Source organism: Dermacentor albipictus, chromosome 10 (assembly GCF_038994185.2).
Source record: "Dermacentor albipictus isolate Rhodes 1998 colony chromosome 10, USDA_Dalb.pri_finalv2, whole genome shotgun sequence".
NCBI lineage: Eukaryota > Metazoa > Arthropoda > Arachnida > Ixodida > Ixodidae > Dermacentor > Dermacentor albipictus.
This window is the reverse complement of record NC_091830.1, coordinates 45,771,376-45,795,148: the sequence shown is the minus strand read 5'-3', so window position 1 is coordinate 45,795,148 and position 23,773 is coordinate 45,771,376. Positions and strand designations below refer to the sequence as shown.

Sequence of the window (23,773 nt, the reverse complement as noted above, 5' to 3'; positions counted from 1 at the left end):
TGGCATTTCCCATAGGAATGCGGCCAACTGCGGCCGGGGAATCAAAACCTCGACCTCTTAGCCACGGTCACTGATCGAGTCATCACGGCGGGCAAAGACGTCCCGGTGGCGTGGTAACACGCACCGTATATGCAAGCGACGCGGTAGCAGACGTGGCACGTCTGCTAAGCCGTCCCGAAGCAGAAGTACTTTGTGGCGCGCACGCGACACTATCTCGCCATCTGCCCTCCACCTCGGCTGTGCGGCGCACCCAGGGCGCTCGCCTGCCGTCGCTGACGCGGGTGAAAGGAGAGATAATGCGACGAAAAGGGCCTGCTGCACCAAGGGATCACAATCTGCACAAGAAACGGGCGGCTGGTCGGGAGCGCCGGACGGCCGCCGCACCATGGCGTGACGGGCTCGCAGATGGCGCCGCTTTTCGACACCAGGGGGCGCGCACCCGAGAAGCGGCCGTCCGAAGGGTGTTTGTTGTCGGTCCGAGTGACCCAGTGCCCAAAATGTGAGCGCGCGCCTGGGCGGATGCGGCCCGTCGACGACGAGTGGACAGGGTCAAAGGGTTCTTCTTCCCGAAATAGGGTTCCGACCCCGCGCTTGACATCCTTTCGCGGGAGCGTGCGCCTTTGGGGAAAAGGCTGACCGGGATCCCGAGTGACCCACAAAGCCTTTCCCGGATGTCTCTTCTTCCGCCCGCGACCCCTAAAGGCTTCCTGTTGTGTACTTTGTACCCGCGCCTGGGGTCCGGACAGGGAGCGTTCGCACCCTTGGCGCCATTCTTCTGCAAGGACGTCCTACTCCCTGAAAGCATTTGCTCGTACAGCTGCACATCCATATAGCTTTTTGCGATTCCTCCAACATCCCACCTGCACGTCTGCCGGAAAACTGGGGTGAATCACACCCTAATTCCCTGGATAACTGCTCCGGAACCGTTATTTTCGGAAAGCTGGCTAACTGGTTCGCAGCAGACGACGGACGTGCGGCAGCCTGCAGAAGACAATGCGACACGGCAGATGGATTCCTGCAGTGCTCGTTACCAAACAGATGTTTGTTTTTAGGCCGTTTCTGTGCAGCAGTTGGCATTCTTACGCTTATCTGTCTGTTTCTCGCAGAAGAGTGTTATTTTTTATGCAAATGAGATGCGCTTTAGCGTCACGAGGATGTGTACCAAGTCTAAAAGAGATGTCGTTCTACACGGACTGGCCACAGCCGCGCAAGCCCGACGGGAAGAGAGTACCGGTTTTTGTCAGCTATTCTTTCTTCTTCATGACGATCAGGCGCAATACCTGTTGTTCAAGTAGCTGGTGTGACATGAATTGATGATTCAGAGGACTGATGGCCAGGGACCGAGCCAAACGGTAACGCCTTTTCTGACATCAAACAATATAAATATGGACAGAAGTATACAAGATCAAGATGTTCCCCGTTCTCCTGTCCTTTGTATTCAGAGCGCAGCCACCAAAGAGCAAAGGCAACGACGTCGACGGGCGCCGTTGTATGAAATGGGCTGTGTCGTTTCACTGTAAAGTCTGTGCACTTCTCTGACGGTGCTGTGTTTGTGAGCGAGCAACAAATCTTACATTCGTCTTGAAAATTGAATATGTCGTACAGAGTGCTTGAAAACGTCGTGCGTGTGTCTCTCTTACATCCTAAACGCAGCAGATCGCCCGTATACACTCACGCGGACAGACGACGGTGCTGGGCGCGCGATGTCAGGAATACTAGCGAGCGCGGCGCGTCACTTCTGCTCTGACACACCGCACGCTCCCGCTGTAGCAGAAGCCATAAAGAAAGAAAGAAAGAAAGAAAGAAAGAAAGAAAGAAAGAAAGAAAGAAAGAAAGAAAGAAAGAAAGAAATGCAAAAGCAGACGGCAATCTATAGTAAGAAGGGTGCGCGTGCGTGAGTAGGTGTGGGCGGGGAGTCCTTTAAAAAGCAGACGACGAAGACGGCCACGCGAACAGATTGGTGCGAGGCGTAGCAGACGACGCCGGCCATTGCAAGAGAGACACACCCAGAATGAGCAGACGGCAGCGACGACGCTTCCTTCTGCTTCCGTCCTTTCGCGAGCGCAGAGCACACACGCGCTGCGCACAATATCGTCCAGTGTTGTGTGACTGGCTGCTGGCCGCCGGAACCCTTCGCGGGAAAAAGGCCGCACGCGCCCCGAACGAGAAGAAGCAAACAAAGAAACAAAACGAAACCAAAAAAAAAAGCCGAGATGACGACGACGACGACGTAGAACGGACAGCAGCTGCTCGCCATCCTCCACCACACCAGGTCGCGGTCGCTTGAAAGACTTTTTCTCCCGCCGGGGCACGACGCCGTGGTGCCCCAATGCCCTCGCTTCTGGTGCCGGGTTGAAAGTGGGGAGGGTGCCTTTCAGCTGCCGCGGGCGGCTGCTGCTGATGCTGTGTTGCTCCGGGGCGGAACTGGAGTTTTTAAAGGTCCCTCTAGTACGCGCGCTGCAGCCGTCTCCAAGATGGCGTCCGTCCGTCCGTCCGTCCGTCTGTTCCGGTGGAAACGACCTTGAACCCCGACCTCCCCCCCCCCCCCCCTTACCGCTCCTTGGGTGTTGTGCACACACCGGCACTTCCCTTGCTTGCCCCCGCTGTCTCGTGATGAAGTCTCTTTCGCTTGACCAGCTTTCCTCCGCTCCGCACAACGTTTGCCTTCGCTCGTAGACGGTCGTCTTGGTCTATACGAAAGGTCGATTCAGTTCAGATTCGCACACCCCACCCCTCCGCACATGTATAAAAAGAAAACAAGAAAGGAAGGGAGATCTGCGGGGATGTATAAGGCGGGTAGTAGAAGGGGGGGGGGGGGGGGGTGGCAAGTCGCTCTCGCAGCAGATGAGACCTCGCGTGTTGTTGCATAATCGCCTTCGATGAATGAATCGCACGTGCCGACCGTTCACACGTGGACAACGCCATCTTGTGGCCGATTTCGCCCAATATTCGCCGCTTGCCATTTGTGGCAGTGGTGTTGGCGATGGCAAGTAAGCCCTCATTTCCAAACCCCAGTCAGTCCTCGCGGATAGCCAGACAAGCACGTGCTGCCCGACGACACTGCTACCTTCAAATCAAATCAAATCAAATCAAATCAAATCAAAAATCTTTATTCAGCATTCTTCAGGGATGTTAACTATCGGTAGTACACGCTGTTTCGTGAATAATTTGCCGCGCGATACAGTTTTTTGATGATCGAGTACTGAAATAGCCATTTAACTCAGTAAACTGTTCGTCCTACGGTCGGTGCCCATGTACGACAGAGAGAGAGAGAGAAGAAAGGGGAAAGGCAGGCAGGTTAACCAGATGGCAAGTTCCGGTTTGCTATCCTACGCTAGGGAGAGATGGGCGGGGGAGGCAAAGCGATAGCAAAGTAGAAATGAAGAAAGAAAGGAGGCATATTCACGAAACGATCATCCAGGCTGGGTGGCCCAGAATTTCCTATCTACCTGTTTGTTTTGTTTTGTTTTTTTTTCAGTCATAAAACAATGCACTGAATAACAGGAAGATCGACAGCCACTAAGTCACACAATGGAATTCCGGTTAGGGCGAATTCTGTAATTCCCGACGAGATCGCTTCAGACCAATTGTTTAATTGATTTAATTATGGGGTTTTGCGTGCCAAAACCACTTTCTGATTATGAGGCACGCCATAGTGGAGGACTCCGGAAATTTCGACCACCTGGGGTTCTTTAACGTGCACCTAAATCTAAGCACACGGGTGCATTCGCATTTCGCCCCCATCGAAATGCGGCCGCCGTGGCCGGGATTCGATCCCGCGACCTCGTGCTCAGCAACCCAACACCAATTGTTTGAACTGTCACAACAAGGCACCAGCATGGTTTACCACTCTGCAAGGTAGGGGCGGTGAATATGATTATAACTGGTCTGGACCGAGCTTAAACCATGGAGTAGGATGGTTACAGGCAGAGTAATAACGTAGGGCGAGGGCCTATAGCGCGTAGCCAATGAGCGATCGAGCCTGTGTGTGCATGTTTCACGAAAAGTCATAAAGCATTATAATCTTGCAGTTCGACTAAACTGTTCTGCACAGACGAGGAAATGCATTAACGAACTGGGACTATGACTGGGGCTGCGGTTGTTAAACATAATCCAGAAATAAATAACTGGGCCGACCGACATTTAACATAAACTGTCAATAGCATGCCACTGCGAGAGAAAAAAAAAAGCATTATAGCTTTCTGCGTTCGACACATTTCTTTTTTTCTAGTTTAGACGATTGTCGGATTGATAGTGCATAACGTATACCAAAGCAATAATTGGGCTATCAGAAATAGTAGAAAACGTCTGCTTAATTTCGAGCGCCTAAGATTTTTCTGAGTGGAACTTCAATCCGCGCACTCAAGCCGGTTTTCTTTCTTTCTTTCTTTCTTTCTTTCTTTCTTTCTTTCTTTCTTTCTTTCTTTCTTTCTTTCTTTCTTTCTTTCTTTCTTTCTTTCTTTCTTTCTTTTCGTTTTCGCGCTCCGCTCCCAAACGTAATGTGGCCACAGCGATTGATAATATAGAACGCGCGACCTTGCGTGCCCAGCGGCAGAACGCCGCGCATAGCGCCGCTTGGCTTTCGCGGCTGCTCTCGTAAAATTGCCGTGCGAACTCGCGGAAGCCCTGCCAACGAAACGAACCTAATAAAGTTATATCCGAAATGCAAATCGCGCCCCCTGCGTGTAACCCCCCGAAATACGACACGCCGCACACCGACGTCGACAATCGAACTATCAGCGACCGCCATCTCCCGTGTCAGCTCAATTATCCGCCTCCCTCTCCCATTTTATGTTTTGCTTTTATTTCGTTTGCTTTCTTACGACGCGTCCAGAAACAAGGCTAATTACCGCGCACCCGGACCGCAAGCGAAACGCCGGGGGGTGTCGCTGCGGTCTCGTTCGTCGCCGGCGTTGATTAGGGGACGCCACCATCTGCAGATCGACATCAGAGACACCTGGCGCCCAGACCGCAAGCGCCGCTCATAGGTGACGCCGCGCGAGACTGCCCTTGCGCCATCTCCAAACCGCGGTTCGATGCGAGAAGTAGCTCCCCCTGGCGGGGGAGTTGGCGGCCATCTTTGATTATCGCCGTTGACGTCGCACCTGCACCGTTCGCGTCTTAAGTGGGGGCCTCATTACGGCGCAAGATGGCGACCTTACATCGGCACGCAGCTTTTATTTCCGATGTCGTTTGTGGTAGAGAGAGAGAGAGAAGGGAAGACGGAAAAGCAGGGAGGTTAACCAGACTGAGTCCAGCTTGCTACCCTACACGTGGGGAGGGGAATGGGGAGTGAAAGAGGGAGAGAGAGCTTAGGTGTAGGATGTCTATAGTCGGGCACTCAAGTCTGTTGCCCTCAGTTAGCGAAAAAGCACTCGAACTGCTTTCTGGGCCAGTGAACTGTGAGGCCAGGGTCCCAAGATCTTCGGTGCAGTGTAGTAGTATGGGGGGCGACGACTCGATAGCGTCGAGATTGTGCGATCAAGTGGCGCTGAGCGAATGGGCTCCTGAAGCCCACCGGTGGTTATGCGGGCTAAGACGAACTTAAAGCGCGATGGAGAACAACGGTCAAACAAAAAAAAGAGAAAGAGACAGGCTAACTTCCACTGACGTTTGCTGATCACGAATCGCATTTTAACAGCGGTAGCTGTTATGTGCTCACTCCCCTGGTCGTTTTGATGTTCGCAGGTGTCAGTCGTTGGAATCCTAAACTCCTTTGAGGGAAATTTACGAGGAAAGGACAAGTTATCGTCCTACCCCGAGGTTTCGGAATGACGAACAACACATTCACATTACGATATTCTACTTCTACAAGCCACTCTGCCGATGCAGCAGCAGTGGAGAATAATACAGGCCTTCAATGCGTCTGCTTCGTCTTCATAAGTCTTCTTGTAGCGCTTGACTTAATTCTCATGTTTACTGGATGTCGCTGAGGTTCTCTTGTCTCCAGATCTGGTGGCAGGCGATACAGCGGCAGAGGCCTGGACTGCGAGTGACTGACGCAATGACTCTAAACATCGATACTTCCCGTCGTGTGTTGTCTCCCGCTGTTTCTTCCTTTCTTTATTCCTTACATGGAGCGTTCTCTTTTTCGATTTTTTTTTGTCCGTCTCGATCACTCGGTTTGGCTGTAGACTTTGTAACCACCTAATTCAAAAATAATAGCCACATTAGCATCATCAGCATTTCCGCAAGGTCAGCGTGAGCCGCAGTAGAGGGGGCAGCCCTAAGACTAATTAGCGATAATCCGAGCGAGTCCAGCAGTGAGAAGCTAAAGGGTCCTTCTATTTGTAGTTTATTGCCAGTCTAATAAAAGTTTAAAGATATTTCTATTGATCGAAGCCACAGCCGTAGATGCCAGCAGGGACCGCGTTTCGCTCCGCAAGCAGTCCATTTCACTATCAGTGCACGTTTGCGTACGCGCGTGTTGCAGACGGTACCAGCCGCCTGTCGTCGCCGTCGTCGTCGTATCTGCATCGGTGAACCCCTCACGGGACACCTGACCTTGTTTTGAACCGCGTCCGAGCAGCAGCAGCAGCCGGCCACCTGACATCTGTCCTGGACCTCGTCGTCGCAACCCTGACAAACACGCCGAGCGATACAGGCAGGAAGTCCGTAGGCGGCCCGCCAGCTTGCTTTCCATGCTGGGGGACCTCGCCGGCGCCAGGTGACGACGGCGCCAGTTGCGCGGTTTCGCCGATAGGCGGAGCCACCGCCCGCGGTAAAACGGCGTTTACTGGTTCCGGTGGACTCCACGGTGTTTACTATCGGCTCCGTCACTGCGCAATGCGATGGAAACGATACAATGGAAACGACTGTGCTCAGTGAATGCGCATTCAAAAGCGGGAAGGAGATTAGGATTGAAAAGTTGCTGCGTAATGCAGTGGGCTGTCAGTGGTTGGAACGCAAGCCTCCAGGACAAATGCTTGTAACTGGAATGAGCAATCTGCGCAAGCGGAAATATTCAGAACGGTTTAATGAGATCTTGCTTGAATGAACGATGGATGATTTATTTGATTGCAGTAGCAAATTCTGAGAACCGTCGCGTCACCTGCTCCTGTACAAACTACGTATAGCAAAATTTTGGTTGATTTAAAAGGATGCAGTTTTGGAAAAGCGCTTGGACTGCCAATTCTTTAAAGATGAACAGAAAACGAAAACAGCAGTAAAATAGCATACCCTGCAATTTTTGCGACTGGGCACAAGCCACTGGAAGAATCAACAGAAGCTGAAGACGGCCAGTATAGCATAACGGCTGCACTACTCCGAAGAAGACAACACTCAAGAAACAAACAAAAAACAAACAGCCCATTTTGCATCGGCTGCTGTCGGACGCAAGTAACCAAGAGCACCACCAAGTGAACTTAGGCCAACCGAAAATTCGAACATTACATGATATGAAATGCAATGCCAACATAAGTGCATGTTCTAACTTATTCTTTGCGGGCCAGTTGACTTCATTGCCACCAATGGCGTGAACAGACGGCCGTTACAAATAAAGTTTCATTCATTCATTCATTCATTCATTCATTCATTCATTCATTCATTCATTCACTTCCGCAATATCCGCTTGGTTTCCAAGTACGCAGCATATTTCTATGCTCACCTTTGCAGGCAGAAATAAGAAGCACTGAAAATCCCAATTTGTTTAATCAGATTTGTCATTGTATGTCTTTAATGATGCTGAAGGTGCAAGATGTCGTATTTGAGTGATTAGCGCTGGAGATAGTCATAAAATGAGGTAAGGGCTGGACCGGGCTCATCCCGTCCATTGCTGAAGCTTGCCCGACTTTCTGACGAACCAGATATCTGGCAAACGCAACAGGAAAACGCACGACACAACTAGCTGTACTATAAACGAAGCCAATCAGGGTGGCAATTATGGCGAGTGTGTTGGACATGCTGGGTCTCTAGCGCCAACACACAAGAGCACAAGAAGTCGACGAAGGATGCATGAATACCATTGCGTGTCGTACGCTTCTTGTACGCATACCTGTCAGCTATAGATCCAACATAACCAACGCACTCGCCAGAATGTTCAGCAAAACTTCAACAGAGATTACCTTTAACCTGAAGTATAACGAACCCACCGTCAACTTGGTCTCTCACATCTCGGAATTGTCTCGCTCACGGGCAGGTGTCAAAAAGAAGCGGTATGCGACTCGGAAATCTAAAAAAAAAAGTGATATAAAAGCAGGGATATAGCAAGGCAACAGTATTTGAGATGAAGGGGGCAGGGCGGGGAGGGTGACTCGACCTAACGAACCCGTCGCCAGGGGGCGCCCCTGACTTCCGGTCGCGTTGTGTCGCGAGCGTGCGCTCCGTCACGTTGCGTGCACCGGCTGCTGGATGGCGCTCGCGGAAGCAGGTGCGCCCATCCTATCCTGCTACTACCACTACTCCGTGCACACCCGTGTATCTTTATCCTTTTCCTTTTGGCCATGCTCTCTATAACTCTCCTTCTTTGACAGCCACGCAGTGTCGAGGTCTGCTAGACACTACTTAACTTAGCACGTTGGACTTCAGTCCTCGGATTGTCACGCAGTATTAAAAAAAAAGTTAAGAGATAACACATAGCGAAGAAAATGAAGAGGGGATAAAAAAAAAAGGGCGAGGAAGAACCGCCACTGCTGCGCTCCGTCGAGAGGCCCGTAACCAGCCAAGCTTGAACTCACCCCACCCTACCCCCTTACTCGAGCTGCGCTTGCGGCCGGGCCTCGGCCGTTGTGAATGGGACTCGCCTGTGACTGCCTCGAAGGAAGTTTTGTGAATGAAACGGCACCGAGGTAGTCCTCTACGCTGTGCCGTGCGTACGTTTTAGCCCGCGACAGTTCGTAGATTCTCTCTGCTCGAGGCGGGATATTGCGCAGACGCCTTCACATGCAGTGGAAGCATGTCAAGCATGACACCTGACGTATGATTTTCTACTTCAAAACGAAAACCCGCCAACTTGCGAGAAGTGTCGTGAACCACTTACAGTAATGCACATTGTGACACGTTCACACACTGAAACGCAGAGAAGGAAGCTTTTACAGAATCTCTATAACGTACACATACATTTACAACCCGCCTCAATACTGGGAGATGAACCGCTAGTACCCTTCACTGACTTGTTGAGCTTTCTAGAAGAAAGCAGATTTTTTGCACGGACTAAAAGGTAACGCAGCTTTCGCTGCTTTAGCATTTGATTTCCTAGTATCTTGTGGCTGGCGCAGCATGGCCTTAGTCGCTTTTGTGCAATTAAACCCCAATTAACTAACTAACTCAAGTTCAAATAATGGCTTGGAGGCTATTTGGGCAAGTGAGTAAGGGGAAGCGACGTTGGGCTAAGTGTGGCTTATTACAGAAGCTGTGCGTCGGGGAATCCCGATAGTAACGCCAGCGAATCACCGGACCCATGGCACTCGAAGCTGTCTACTTAGCTGTCGACGTAGACTGCCTGCAGATGCTGGCCAGAATTGGGACGCACCCAGAGCCTGACAGCACGAACTCCTCCATTCAGGGGTTCATACAGTGATGCAGGCGCTTTCGTTGAGGAGTAGGGAGTCGAACCTGGGCTTGTGCGCAATAACGCAGCGAAGCATGGCGACCTGCAACCTGTCACTAGCAGCTTGCGGATGCAAAAGCCATGCCCCGTCGATGACCGAGCTTCGGCGGCTTCACGGTAGGAATTACGGAGCACGTCATGCAGACGTAGCAAACTCGACGGGAGACGTATATCTATAACCGGTACGAGCTATCACAAGTAACGCGCTTTGTTGAGCGAAATGGTGCAGGGAAAACTGATTACTAACTGGAGTGCTCGTGAAGAAGTCCGCTTGGTGCCCAGTTCCATGGTACTTAAAAGCCTCCTACAACAGCCACTCAACTTCACAGGCAGCACAAGCATGTTTTGTTGCTCATGCTGCCTGTAAATCTGTTATCGCCCCGTGCGTTTAGGAAAATACGATGTCATGGAAATTCTGAAAGCTAAAGTGTAGTGAATAACGCGACGAGAATGTCTGAAGCCAGGCGCCCGAAAATTATTAGGCAAATCCACATGCTACCCATTATCCCCATGGTATAGCTCAACGGTCTCAGCGCCAGAATTTAACGCAGCATTATTTGTATAGGAGAAACTACGAGCCACTGAACGCCCATAGGCTTAGAGGAGTACTGACGAGATATGTTTTTGACTTCTAAAATTTTTTCCTTGAATGAAGGTCCAAGTCCTCTGTGTATATATACACCCCGGAAAAAAAATCAATCGTTGTCAAACGTTCAACGCCGCCTGAAAGATAATATAATAGTACTCGTTTCTACTAACCACTCTTCGAGTCCTTGCTCAGGGGGCGCATGTGCCATGATGTCACGACACACTGGCTTGCTCAGTTCCTTCGTGTAAAAGTAACATGCGCGGCACTCATTTCTACAAATTGTCATGAGCAGCAGCATCGAACCACGTTTTCGGTAGTGCAGGGTTCAGCATCCAATTTGTAATTAAGCATTTGCTTAATAACTAGGCTTCAACTCAAATGACGTTTCATTGCTTCTTCCTCTCCTTCTTCTTCTTCTTCTTTGTCTCCTTCTTTTTGCACAGATGCATTCTGCACCACCGGAGATGAAGGTGAACACGTCCTAATTTCCCTCGATGTGGAACTATTTTCAACTCAAATGGCGTTTCACTGCTTCTTCTTCTTCTTCTTCTTTCCCTTGTTGCACAGATGTATTCTGCCCCACCGGAGATAAAAGGTGAATACGTTGTCCTAATTTCCCTCGGTGTGTGTTCGGGCATCACGGGGTTAAGGTAAAAACGTACGACGCGATCGAGTCTCGACGCCAGGCCATCGACGAGATCGCAGCACCGTTGGATCGGGACGCCGTCGGCCGCGGCGACGCGGTGTCCGACCGGAAGCAGCGCGAGGAACGTACGACTCTCCCGCGAGAGGCCGGAAGCTCCTCCTGGCCAGGTCGTTTCCGCTTCGGCTGGCACGCACGCACGCACGTACACGGCGCGGTGTTTTCTCCTCGGACCCCCGGCTCCTAAAGGAGAGGGGGAGGGGGGGAGGGGCGATCGCAGGCGGTTTGAAAACACGAGCGGCGCGCGCCGCAAAGACGGGGCCAGGTGGACGGGAAGGAAGAAGAGGACGCCTGCAAGATGCGCGCCCCCGCTGCTGCTGCCACCGGAGCCACTGCTGCCGATCGCGGCAGCTGTCCTCGCTCTCTCCTCGAAGTGCACCGCGAATGGAGCAGGCGCGCGCGAGTCGTTCGCCGTGCAGCAGGGTGGCGCGGTGTCTTTGCATCGGCTCGAGCCCGCCGGCTGCCGAGGTGCACGCACGGTGGCCTCGCGCCGAGATGCGGCGAACGTTCGCTGATTGCTGAAACTCGGTTGAGGTTGGTTGGTTAGTTGGTTGGTTGGATCAGACAGACAGACAGACAGACAGACAGACAGACAGACAGACAGACAGATAGATAGATAGATAGATAGATAGATAGATAGATAGATAGATAGATAGATAGATAGATAGATAGATAGATAGATAGATAGATAGATAGATAGATAGATAGATAGATAGATAGATAGATCTGGTGATGAAAATTTATTGCTAAAGCACGAGGGTGAAAGAGAAGAGGAGGGACGGAGACACAAGCTCGACTTTGAAAGTTGTTTTTCTTTCGCTGCATTTTCACTATGCCTTTGTACAAACGGGGTTCCAGAACAAATGGTCTCGAAGGGCAGAAGACAGCAGCTAGAACTGCTGTAATGAAACATCGAGTGACAGTTTACGCTAGAATCGTTCTTACGCTACGCCCCCGTCGAGACGCGGCCGTGTTCGAACCCGCGACCTATCTTCTAGTCCAACAGCACAACGCCACGACCAACAAGCAGCTACCGCGACGTGCCTCTCGCCATTTATGCCGCCGCCGAGTTCTTTTATTCAGGCCACAAGTTCGCCCAATAAACACTAGGCTTCGGGTAAAGTTTGCAAATTTATTGCCTCTCATTACCAACTGAGTTGCTCGAGGAGTCATTTTTCTCACTCCGGGTTGTTTTGTTTCTACGAATGGCTTTAAAAGTGACCGTGGGTTCTGCGGCGTACCTGTCCTCCGGCCGGATAGGCCAACCAATCACAGCGGAGGACGCGCGCGACATCACCGCTGGGTTCCTTGCACCACCACCAGATAGCGCTCGCCTCCACGGCAGCGGTGGCGCCGTCATTGCATTAGCCTTTTTACAGTGCATCAATAAAGCGTTCCGTGTCAGTTTGTGTGGACATTCAACAAACACAAACTCCTTTTTCGATTCTTTACCCACTCATACAAGGCTTCCCTGTATATAGATTTCAACTCGTTGGATCTGCTGAATTTTTTACCGGGGCATTTCTTGCGCGGAAATTCTTTTTCTTCCCCCTATGCCTGTACCAACTGGAGCAGCAGTGAGTGATTTATTGAGGGGTTGATTGATCTCGATGTCATTGATAACGTTGGTACACACGGCGGCTCGTCGTTGATCGATTTGATTTACTTGAGTGAAATCAGCAACGTTCGCGCAACCGTTTGTCGTCCACTTCGCAACAAATAGTTAAGTTGTGAATTATTCGGAGATGGAAACGTGAAGTGATATGCATCGTTTTTCGGCATTAAATAGGTTTTCGGACGTGTGTGAACAGCCAATTAAATATAGGAAAAACAAACAAAGCAGCCTAATGATGGCTCATTCAGCACTTCCTGCAACTGTTTGCAGGTCAATGAACACAGCGACACAACGGTAGCTCGAGATTCGGTAACCAAAAAAAAAAGAAAGAAATTGATATGTCCAGCAGAAATCAACTGCCTAAAAGGTGCACACACAAAACCCGATCGAGAAAGCAGGCACGAAAATGACGACAACGACCTCCGTGCAATTTGACTGACCGATGGCGTCGGAGTCCCAAAGCTGTCTTATAGGGCTTTGAGAGAGGCCCCAGTGGAGGGTACCGCATTAATTTTTCGCAGTCTGGAGTCGATTAAATGTTGCATTTTGCATTTCGCCATATGTGGGCTCGACCCCGGACGTTCTACAGCAAGTCCTCAAGGACAACAGCGCTGCTTTCAAAAAACGCCGCAGAGAAAACCTCTAAGCTGCGATCCCTAGTCCAGACCACCCTAGTCCCATAGGGCTGTTCCGAGGGGCACAAGTCTTTTTGAAACGAGGCCGGAGAAGGTTACACCATGACAGACCACATCATCGCCTTACGGCAGTGGAGGAGGCAACCCAGTGACTTCCGCAAGTGAGATCTGAAAGTCTGCAGAAGGGACGCGATTCCGAGTTTTAATCACCTTGCGTGTGAATGCAATTCTAGGAAAAGTACCGGCCTTGCAATAGGCCACGTCATTCAAGGACTGGTCCGGCCGGTGGCTAACGTCTATGAGACATTTAACTCACCGCGGAGCCTTGTATGTGAAGCTTCCATAGTGAACCACATTTAGTGTGATCTCCCTGCCCCTTATATATTTCCCCCAATAGGCGTCGAGCTCTCATTTGCATATATTATTCTCTCTCCCTGAGTTGTGGGAAAGCCACTGAGTCACTGCGGCAGGTACTTGAGGCAAGCTGCCATCAACATGTTTACACCATGCTGCATCGGTCTTTCGCGACCGGACAATGTCGTACGAGCATGTATCAAAGTGACGTGAGCGCATTTGCAACAACCGCGGGGACTTATCTTCCAGCGCCCGCCTATACACGCATCCCGTTTCTACAAAATTCAAAATGCCAGAGGGCGCGCGCGCACGCATATAAAATTCGACCCAGACAGAAAACATTGCTCAACGTCAAAACGCGTCGTCTGCTTCAGAAGATAACGGCTCCACGACCTCATTCTTCAGGCTCCTCATTTCAAATACAAGCCCCTCGAAGACGCTTCTGGACGAAAAGAAACCGTTATGATGAGGCAAGCGTCCTACCCTCCGCCATCCGAAATACGTTTCCCGGCTGTCGACACTTGCGACAAACGCGGGGGAGACCTGCAGGAAGTGACGTCGCCCACTGCTTCCGGTGGCACGGAAGACGTCGTCTGTTGCGCACCTGACCCTGCCTTGCTTCCTGTCTCCTGCTCGAGATCTTCCCCTCCCTCCCTACATCTTCGGGTGCCGCGATGAGCTTCTCAGCCAGCTCCGAGTTATTTAGCGGCTTGCTTTCTTTTTGGGAAGAGTCACTCTCTTCGTTTTGTATATCTCTTTTGGTCCCTTTAACTTCCGTCTAAGGATTTAAAGGGCGACACATGTTCTGTCGCCACGGGTCCCTCCGCGGGTACTTCTGTTCTGTTTTTCTTTTTTTTTCGTTTCTGCTTCAGTCGCCCGAACTTCTGCTCAATGTGTTGCAGACGACTCACCGCGGTGGGCGCATGCGGTTCGCAGAGGGTGACGCAGCGCGCACCCATATTTTGCTCTCCTTCTGCCCTTTATTTTTGCGGTGTTCCAACTGCCGGTAGCAACAAGGCTGTTTTTTTGAGTCCCGATGCTCCGAGAGCGAGTTCGCCCCGCCCACTTCAGCGTGCTTTAAAGTTTTACATTTTTTGCTTCGCCTTCCTCAGCCCCGTACGCGACGCGGTGTACCGGAAGTCGTTCGTGGTCTCGCGCGCACGCGCGAGCCTCAAGATGCTGAGCGAACCACGCGCGCAAGTTGCAGCCAGCTGGTGAGCCGAACTTTCGCTTTTGGAAAGCCACTCCCGCGGGCGCTTTAAAAACCGGCAGAACGTCTCTCCTTTCACACCAGGCCTTCTTCTCCGGGCGTGTGCTACACTACGCTTTTACTTGTTGATTTCGCTCGGGTGCACTTCGGTTTCTCGGCGTTCGGATGGCCGACGTACCGCGGAGAGTTTAACTGGCAACGAAGTATCACTTTCACTTGAGCGCGTGCCCGGCACGCTCCCAACAGCTCACGTGCCGTCGCCTGCTCGTCGTCTGCTCGGACGCCCGTTTGGCGCTTGCGTCGTCTGCTGCGCCGGTACCCCGCTCGCCGTATGCGTCGTCGTCTGCTACGCATACGGTGAGCGTGCGCACCCGAGTAGCAGTGTTGAAATTTAACCCTTGCGTTAAAAACTGGCGTGCTGCGAGCTGCTTGCGGCACGCGCGGGTGATAGAGGTGACGACGCCAGCGGAAGCGCGTGTTCACCTCGTGCGAATGGGAAGGCGGAAAGGGGAGTCATTCTGCAGAGTTAGCCTTATGTTCCTTCGAATGCAGTACGTTAAGCCACTGTATGCGAACGTGGCACGTGCAGTCGTAGTGAAGTCACGTTAAGGCGAGCGCTCGGTCATACGTCTTAAAGTACAACAACGAAGTCCAGAAGTCGGAAATGTCGATCAAGTGCTGTTCCATTTTAAGGCCCGATTTGGTAACAGGGTGGGCGACAAGTGAGAGTAAGCGAGAGTGACGTCAAAGGCTTAGATGGAATGGCGGCGTAAAAAAGTCTGTAACATAAGACGCAGCCGGTATACTCAGAACAGTACCGAGAGCATCAGGCTAAGCTTTATTAGTAAATCATGCTTTTGCAAGAGCAAAGCGGCCCCTCTAAGCGTCAGAGGAGGTTTGGCAGGCCAGAAGAGATACAAGAATGGAAGACGAGTAGCGACGCCACCGGCAAGTTCTCGCACCAACGCGCCGTGACGTCACACAGGTTCTTGACAGCTACTCGGACCTAGTTAATTGGTTATCGGCAAAGGAGGACAACGCCTTTTCATTTTCCTTTGTCTTGTTTTTTTTTCGTTTCGATGCATGATTATGTCTTACTGATGTACTTAAACTTGTACCCAATGTACTATTTTTTGTATTGGTTGTTTCCATTATGTTATTTTAATCACATGTACGCCAAACTGCGTCAGACTCACTTGCCCTGTAATCAACCGCTTTTGAGGAGCCCCCCCTGGCACTTTTCACTTTGGGACCTCTTCCTGTAACACTTATATAGACATACAATTATGCACCTTTGTGAAGTGGCAATAAACTTCAACATTGCATCCTAGGGAAGCCAATAACTGAACCCAATAGGTATTGAGAAGTTTTGCTTCGGGGCGAGAAACAGACAAAACACGAAAAAAATATATTAAAGTTCATGACGTCACACTGACGCACCGCCACTGAACTTTCTAGGGGATTTGATTGGGTAATTAAGAAGGAAAAATAAAAGAAATAGCCTTATCATTCGTTTTCTTTACATAGTAATCAACCCTTTCCGGCCAAATGCATCAAAAGCATCGTGTTCGGAAAGAATGGTTCACCAGTCGGAACTGATTTGGTGCTCCTATTCGGTGTTCCTAAAATCCCGTAATTGATGTACTACTAGGATTTTCACAAATATGCTATAATTTTCTACTTCACTCTCCCTTGCGCCCGTACTAAGAAGACTCGCCGTGGTTGTTTAGTGGCTGTGGTGTTGGGCTGCTAAGCACGAGGTCGCGGGATCGAATCCCGGCCGCGGCGGCCGCATATCGATGGGGGCGATATGCGAAAACGCCCGTGTACTTAAATTTAGGTACACGTTAAAGAATCCAAAGTGGTCAAACTTTCCAGAGTGCCTCACTAGGGCGTGCCTCATAATAAGATCGTGGTTTTGGCACGCAAGACCCCATGATTAAATTAAATTAAAGTTGTGCTAAGTAGTCTGAGATAAAGTTTTCTTTCGCCGTGTACCCGCAAAACAGATGTTCAAGCCCTTTTAGGGTCGGTATACTTTCGTCCTGAAGTCAAGCAGCGAGAGGATAAACGGAAAGGTTTTTTTAAACTGATGGCACCGTCAGATGAACTGCAGCACAATGTCGAGTCATCATTAATTATATATACTGTCCCGGATCTACGCATTCACATATATTAACCGGCATCGTTCGGCACACTCTTGCAAAAACGCTGTTCCCTTTGTTGAAAGAAAAAAAGGAAGAAAGAAAACTTGATCGAAGATCCCTTTCTGTAGACAGAACCCTTCCGTCCATTAAGTCAGAGAGCAAACACAGGAAGCATAAAAAAAAATGCTGGTTGGGGTGATGGGCAAACACCCTGTGCAAACACCTGGGGATGTCTCCCAACATCCCAGTCCATTAATATCTCATCACGTCAACTATTTTTCCCCCTCTTGTTTGAAGAGCAGTTTTCAAGGTTGCTTCGCTGACATCATTGACGGTCTTCTTTAGCTGTCTGGTTTAGTCCCGTTGATAAATGAAGTGAGGCCATGTAAAACGCTCGGCATCGCTTCTACAGACGTTGTCGTTTAAAAAAAACCATGGCTGTTTTACAACCTTCTAGACTACAGGTAATAGCCTAATACATCGCTGTTTTGCTGAGATTCGATAAAATAAAGGAATACACGTTGCACAAGCACTTTTTATCTGAAAACCTAGGGGGGCAGTTGTTCAATCTTATCGGTTTCAATGCTTGATTTCCGTTCGCCCGCCTGTTGCTGTATTTGTTTGGGCCGTCTGCTTCTGCCACGGGCATTCATCGTTGAAGGATATACAAGAGCAGACGACGCGAGCCACTACGGATGTTACGTCAGAGACGCCGGAAACTCGGGGGAGGGGGGCGCAGTCGTCTCAAAGTAACGTAACGTTGCGTAACTGAGTCGAACCTTAAAAGAAAAAAAAGCTGCCTGAAAAGGCTATTGACAGCACGCGTCTCCAGCAGCTGCTCAAGGTCACTAGGTTAGAAGGTTTTGAAGGCACGGAGTCTTTAGACGCAGCCCGTGAGCGCAGGATGTCTTTGCAGGCGACTTTTCCTTTCCCCCCCGACGGTCTATTATTCTGCTCCGAGCAGACGGCGTGCGACGTCGTCTGCTTCCCGTTGGGTCTCCCTGCTGAATCGCTTGGAGAGTTTGCGTCTCCAAAATGAAGTTCCGCAGGATACGCCTTGTTTGCCTGCTTGAGGAGCCGCCTGAACTTTCTTCTGTTGATCTTCTGCTTCGACATTGTGTCCTCCAGCCACATGGTCGCTTTATTTTCTTCAAGACGTAACGCTCCTTACACAAAAGTATGTCTTCTCTTTCCGGGCCACACTAGTGAGGACGTTTTATTTTTTAGGCTTACGTTTCGTTATGAAAATACCGACCAAATGTCGACTGTTACTTGTCTGTGGTGGCAATCACGTGTTTCTACCATAACTCGTTTATTTTTTTCCTTTTTTGGCGATTTCTTGTTAAATAGGCGCTCTTTTCTCAACGGCAAGTTATTCTTGGGTGTCGCGACGAAAATAAAAAAGATAATTAAAAAAATACATTTCGTAGTCAGGCGAAACCCAAATTTAGCACATGTTCGCGCACAGGTGCTAACAAATTTCCGGAGAGGAGAGTTATCGGTAAGTAATGATAACAGCCAAAAAGATAAGCCAGTTATACCACCGAGAAAGGACATTTCGATGACCCTCCTTTTTTCCCCTTCCCCTACCTCCACTCTCCCCCACCTGCTTGTGCCACAACTGCCTGTGAAGTTTCTTGATCATTCTTAATGGCTACTAGCGCGGTCAAGCTTGCAAGGAGGCTTCACCCCAATGCGCTTCTGGATATTGAGATGCCTGCTGCGAACATAGGCGAAACGTCCAGTTTGAGTTTGTTATTATTTATTCAAGATGCCGTCCGTTAGGTGCAGTTGATATGTAAGCAGGTGACCCTAAGTCGTCCAGTACTCCATCGGAAGAACAAAAACAGCAGGTACACACAATCACACACGCACAAATTAAATTCTGGAGTGTTACATGCCAAAAGCATGATATGGTAATGAGGCACGCCGTAGTAGGATAATCCGGAATAATTTTGATCACCTGGAATTCTCGGACATTGCAGTGCAAAAATGCATGCACACAAACACAAGTATACAGAATAGGACGAATGCATATAAATAACCTCTATATAATGTATGGCAACGCACAGAAATAATCAATAAAAAGAAAGTATACTATTGTGAATAACAGTAACCAAGGTTACATATGCAGAAATAAATCAACAGAAAATCTTAGATATGCAAATTTAGACTGAATATAATGTTTCAGCTGATATTTAATTGATTATAAAGATGGTAATGATTTTAGCGTATATGGAAGGCTATTCCACACATTTAGTGTAGCAGAATATGATGGTATTTTCGCGTTGCTAAAATGACATAAAGCTAAAGAAAGAAAAAAAAAGGTGCAAGGAAAGCAAGTGAAAGAAGAGTTGCGAACTATACTGTTATTGGGATTGGTAAGTGACCTAGAACCTGTGAATACCGAAGACAGTAGTTTGGTTAGTTATTTGTAAAATAAGGTTGCTAGATGGTAGATGAGCCTGTTAGTAAGAGAAAGGATGCAGTTTATATGCAGCAGTGCTGCAGCATCACAGCGAATAGCGTTGCAGATAACAATACGGGTCACTTATTCGGTTAGATATGAAAATAAAAAGAAAGGCGACAGCAATAGCTGTACAGAGAGTGAAAATACCACAGATGACAATAATATGTAGGAAAGCGAAGATTAGTGCCAATAGCATATCTTTAGATAAGAAAAAAACTTTCAGCACAGTGCTTCAATACCAAATGACGTCTTTTTCTTGATAAAGAGGAAGCGGCGTGAGAAATTTGAATAATACATTAATTCAATTCCAAAGTATCAGATGCATATTTGGAGGCACTAATAAGACGGTCATTGAGGAACAATTCGTGAATACAAGTCAATGATTTCTGACATGGTCTAAAGATATGCCAAGCTATCGAGAGGTAGCTTTTACCGGGGTTCCTCGGCGGTCATATGATATGTGCTAGCGAAATAAGATTGAATCGAATCGAAAATCATGAATTGGGTGTTCTTTGGTTTGTAATTAAATGACCAGAATAAGACTATTCAACGCTATTCGTTAAATAACCACTTAGTTTCAAAATTAAGGGGGATAAATAATTATCCGACAGAAAGATAGTAGTATCGCCTATAGGTATAGGACACTGTGAATAGCTATAGCTCTCTAGTAATTAATCCATATAAATGCAAGACATCAAGTACCTAATATAGATCCTTGTAAAAATTCTTGGTTAATATTTGTGTTTTCGGAATGAACACATAATATACAGACTGGTAATTCTACAATAAGTGCGCAACTTTTCACACATTTAGCGCTATACATCGACTATGCCCATGGGCTGTAGTGTGTTAAAAGTTATATGTTATAGATGACAGTATCGATATGTTTAGCGTAAAGTTTAATTACAGCGAGCCAACGAAGTTACGAAGATCAGTTTAAATGCCAAATGTGATCTGTTATTGATATATCACACCTAAGTTAGTGTCACTTCACCATATGGAAAACAAATTGACAAGGCTTCAACAGAAATTTTTTTCGAGTAACTTTTCTATGGGTTTAAGCAATAGGTATTTTACAAGTTTACTTACTTTGTTGTCGAAAAGCATCGAAACCAATTCTTGTCACTCAAACATTCGCCTTTTCTGACAGCGAATCACACATGCAATGGTGGAGTTGTATTTTTCTTTTTCAATTTTGTTTTCAGACTAACCAGGCAAGATAACGCGCCAAGTGCTTTATGGATCGTTACAAAACAAGAAAATTGAACTTGTCTTGAAATTTGAGCGACAACACAGCAACTATAAGCGCAAATCTTTTTTCAGTGTTGCTATATGAAATGAAAATGCTGATCACGGCACAAGATCGCTCGGTCGCTTGATCAATTGCATGTCTTAAAAGTGGAGGAAGAAACTTGTTCATTAAAGTCATTGGTTCCTTGAAGAGACAGTGGTTCGAGGTCGCTAACATTTCTTTGTAGGATTGGTGCCCGAGCTGCATAGAGAAGAATCACCTGCAGTTCGCTGGCTGATCACACAGTCGCCCGCCTGTTTATAGGGTATTACAGAAGCCGATATTATTATTCCCTATTAGCGATTCTCGCTGCATGGTGTAGCGCGGTTTCGCTGTCAGCGTCCAGGTAATTAGTCAAGTCATTTTTACGAGCTCGAAGCCAGCTGCAGTGATCAGCAGACCAAGGACCCCGCGCAAAAGGTGGGCGGAAGCAACCACTTCTGACGATGCTCCGTCGAGCGTGAAAACGTCGGCGCTGCGTCGCTTGCGGCGGAAGTTACTTCCTCCCGCAAGCACGGCCGGAAGACTCCTCGAGGAAGGAGGGGGGAGAGGGTAATAAAGGAGCAATTGGGGAAAGAAAACGGATGTGCGACGTCCGTGCCATTGCGGTGCGGCAGACGACAAAGCAGACGACAAAGCAGACGGCACGAGCAGACGACAATGAACAGCGCGGTCCCCGCGGTGGGGCAAATGGTGAACTCTATTTGCGGGATACAATTGGGTTGTCCCCACCGAGGAGTCTGTGTGACGGGATCCGGTGGAAGTGGATCGTCTGCACCGCTGGTATACGGCTGTCTGCCGTGATGTGATCAGACCACTGACCGAGTCCCAAAGACCGAGTAACGCGGTTCCGGTTCTTCAACATCGGACAATAAGCCAAGCCAAGCCAAGCCGTTGTGCCGGATTCTGAAGCGGCGTGTTCTACAAACTGGGCAGCTTAGAGTTCTTTCCGGCTACGGAAGTAATTCTTTCATCTGCTTTCATCTGCATTGTACTTTTATGGCGGAGTGTAAACCGTACACGTTAGCGACCTACACGTCTGGAGATTTCCAAGAAGTTGACACATGGGGCAACGCCCAGGGCCCAAATGCGCAAAGAAGATCTTAAGGTAGAATTATTCTTAACCGATAATTGCAGCCAGTCCTGATGCTGGACAGAATATTAGCTAAGGTAGCTCATTAATAGAGAAGAGAACTTACAAACAAGAACTCTGTAATTTGGCCTAATCTCAAGTACGAACTTCGCACACTGCCTATATATATGTATATACCTTGTTTTAGCGAAGGAGTGTTATCAAACTGATGTCATGATGATTTCGGTTGCACACTGTTGTATAGGCTAAGGTCAGAACAAGTCATAATGCGCGGCGGAAACGCTAAGACATAATCGAGGTTCAGAGATGGTTCTTTTATATGGTACGTCACTCGTTGCTCAATTGTAATAGTATTCTCCCGTCAAATATTGTTACTTTTAGAGTGAAACAGAACAACTTCAGGTACTGACAACGGCAGCACGCAAAAATACTGCATTTGTAGCATTCTTGCCAAACTTTTACGGTTGAGATCACCTAAAGAAGAAATCTCGGTTTTTTCATGACGCTAATCGCTCCATCCGAGTTCGATTTCAACAGCTCAAGACTTTCATGCCTTGCTGCTATATTCTTTATTAGATTTCCTATATACTGTGTACTAAAAGCCCCACCATGTCGGTATCTCTCACAGATTTTCTTCACTTCGTCCATGTTGTTATTTTTATAGTAAACCAAACCTGCAGGGCTGCTGCTGTTAGGGAGATGAACTCCGCAGTTGGTCATATAATGTGCATTTATTACAACCAAGCAATTCCGACTGTTCAGGTCACGTATCTGTTAGCCGTGCATAATTTGCATAATCCGTCGTTGACGATCCAGTGGCGCGCTCCGTTTGCGTTCCCGGAAGTGTGGCAACGACTGATTAATAATCAAGTCTTTAAGTGCCAGTGAGGCAAGCCTGCGACCACCGAAAGAAACAATGCGTCATACGGTAGGCAAGGCGAACTAAACGCTTCCGGTGTCTTCCAAAAACCGTTCTACCCGTGAATTTGGCAGCGCTAATATTAGCCAGCTTCACCACGGAACGCACCCTACGTTTCCAGAAGGTCGTCTGCTACGACGAAAGCGTTAGTCCTCGGGCTGTACGTCGGTGCTGCCTGCCGTGGACCCCGCATTGTTTACTTATTAAGTTAGGGCAAACAAAGAATGCCTCTGTCTTGACTGGCTTACTCGGCAAGCCTCATTGCCCATCGGTGTCGACTGAGCTTTCAAGAACCAGAGAGGGAGAAAAAAAAATAAAGCAGACGACACGGGCAAAAAGCATCGGCATGGTCGTCTGCTGTCATGCTTCCCACCGCCTCGGCTACAATGGCGTGCGCCCTGCGATTAACAGAAGTGGCGCGCATCGAGTAACTCTCGTCTGCGCGATGCACTCGCGCCAGGCAGAGGCCAACGGGGGGGCTCCCTAACTTTTGTTTTGAGCGGCGGCCATTTTGTGTTCCTATTGTTTGACACGTATACTTTGGAAGAAGCGCGTCGTCGTCCGCTCGCGCTCGGGCAGACGACGACGACGACGAATGCTGCGGCAGACGGCTCGAAGGCGAGGCGGGTACGTCGTCGTTGGCTTGGGTTGTCGTCTGCTTCGCCTGGGCGTCGCAGACGATTCGGACTCTTGGCGCCGCCGGGGGCTCGGTAATGGCCGGTAATTTGTTCACCCCCCTGCCGCTGACTCGGCGAGCCGTGGGAACTCAGGGGAGCGCATCACCCCGATGAGAGCCGCCTTAAATACGTTTTGTTTCGCCCCATTGTACGAACGCGTGCGCGCGCATTAACCGTAGAATGGGGTTAGACGAGTCGCGCCGCCTGGTGGAAATACCCGCCCTCTCTCTTCTGCTGCTGCTCCCCCTGGTATTCGGCTGCTGCCCGCGCGATAACCTTTGTAAATGCCGTCTGGTGAGTCTGGTTGCGCTACGTCTGCTGCTATAGGCCTCGAGCTCTGGTTACGGGGCGCCACTGTACCGGTACATGCAGCGCCACATGCGGCCATCCTCGGAGATTTCAGGTTGGGGGCACTACTGTTTACGGCCGCGCCGCGCACTGCGCTATGGGTGGAGATGGCGTTGACGAGTGATCGGCGTGTGTTGTTTTGCGGCTTTCTAAAGATAGAAAATATCGATGGCTA

General features: G+C 49.2%; 1 protein-coding gene across 4 annotated transcripts in view; it reads left to right on the top strand.

Annotated features, from left to right (window-relative positions):
• The window catches only part of Delta (neurogenic locus protein delta), a 281,198-nt gene that overhangs the window by 150,806 nt on the left and 106,619 nt on the right, over window positions 1–23,773 (top strand). The window lies entirely within an intron of this gene.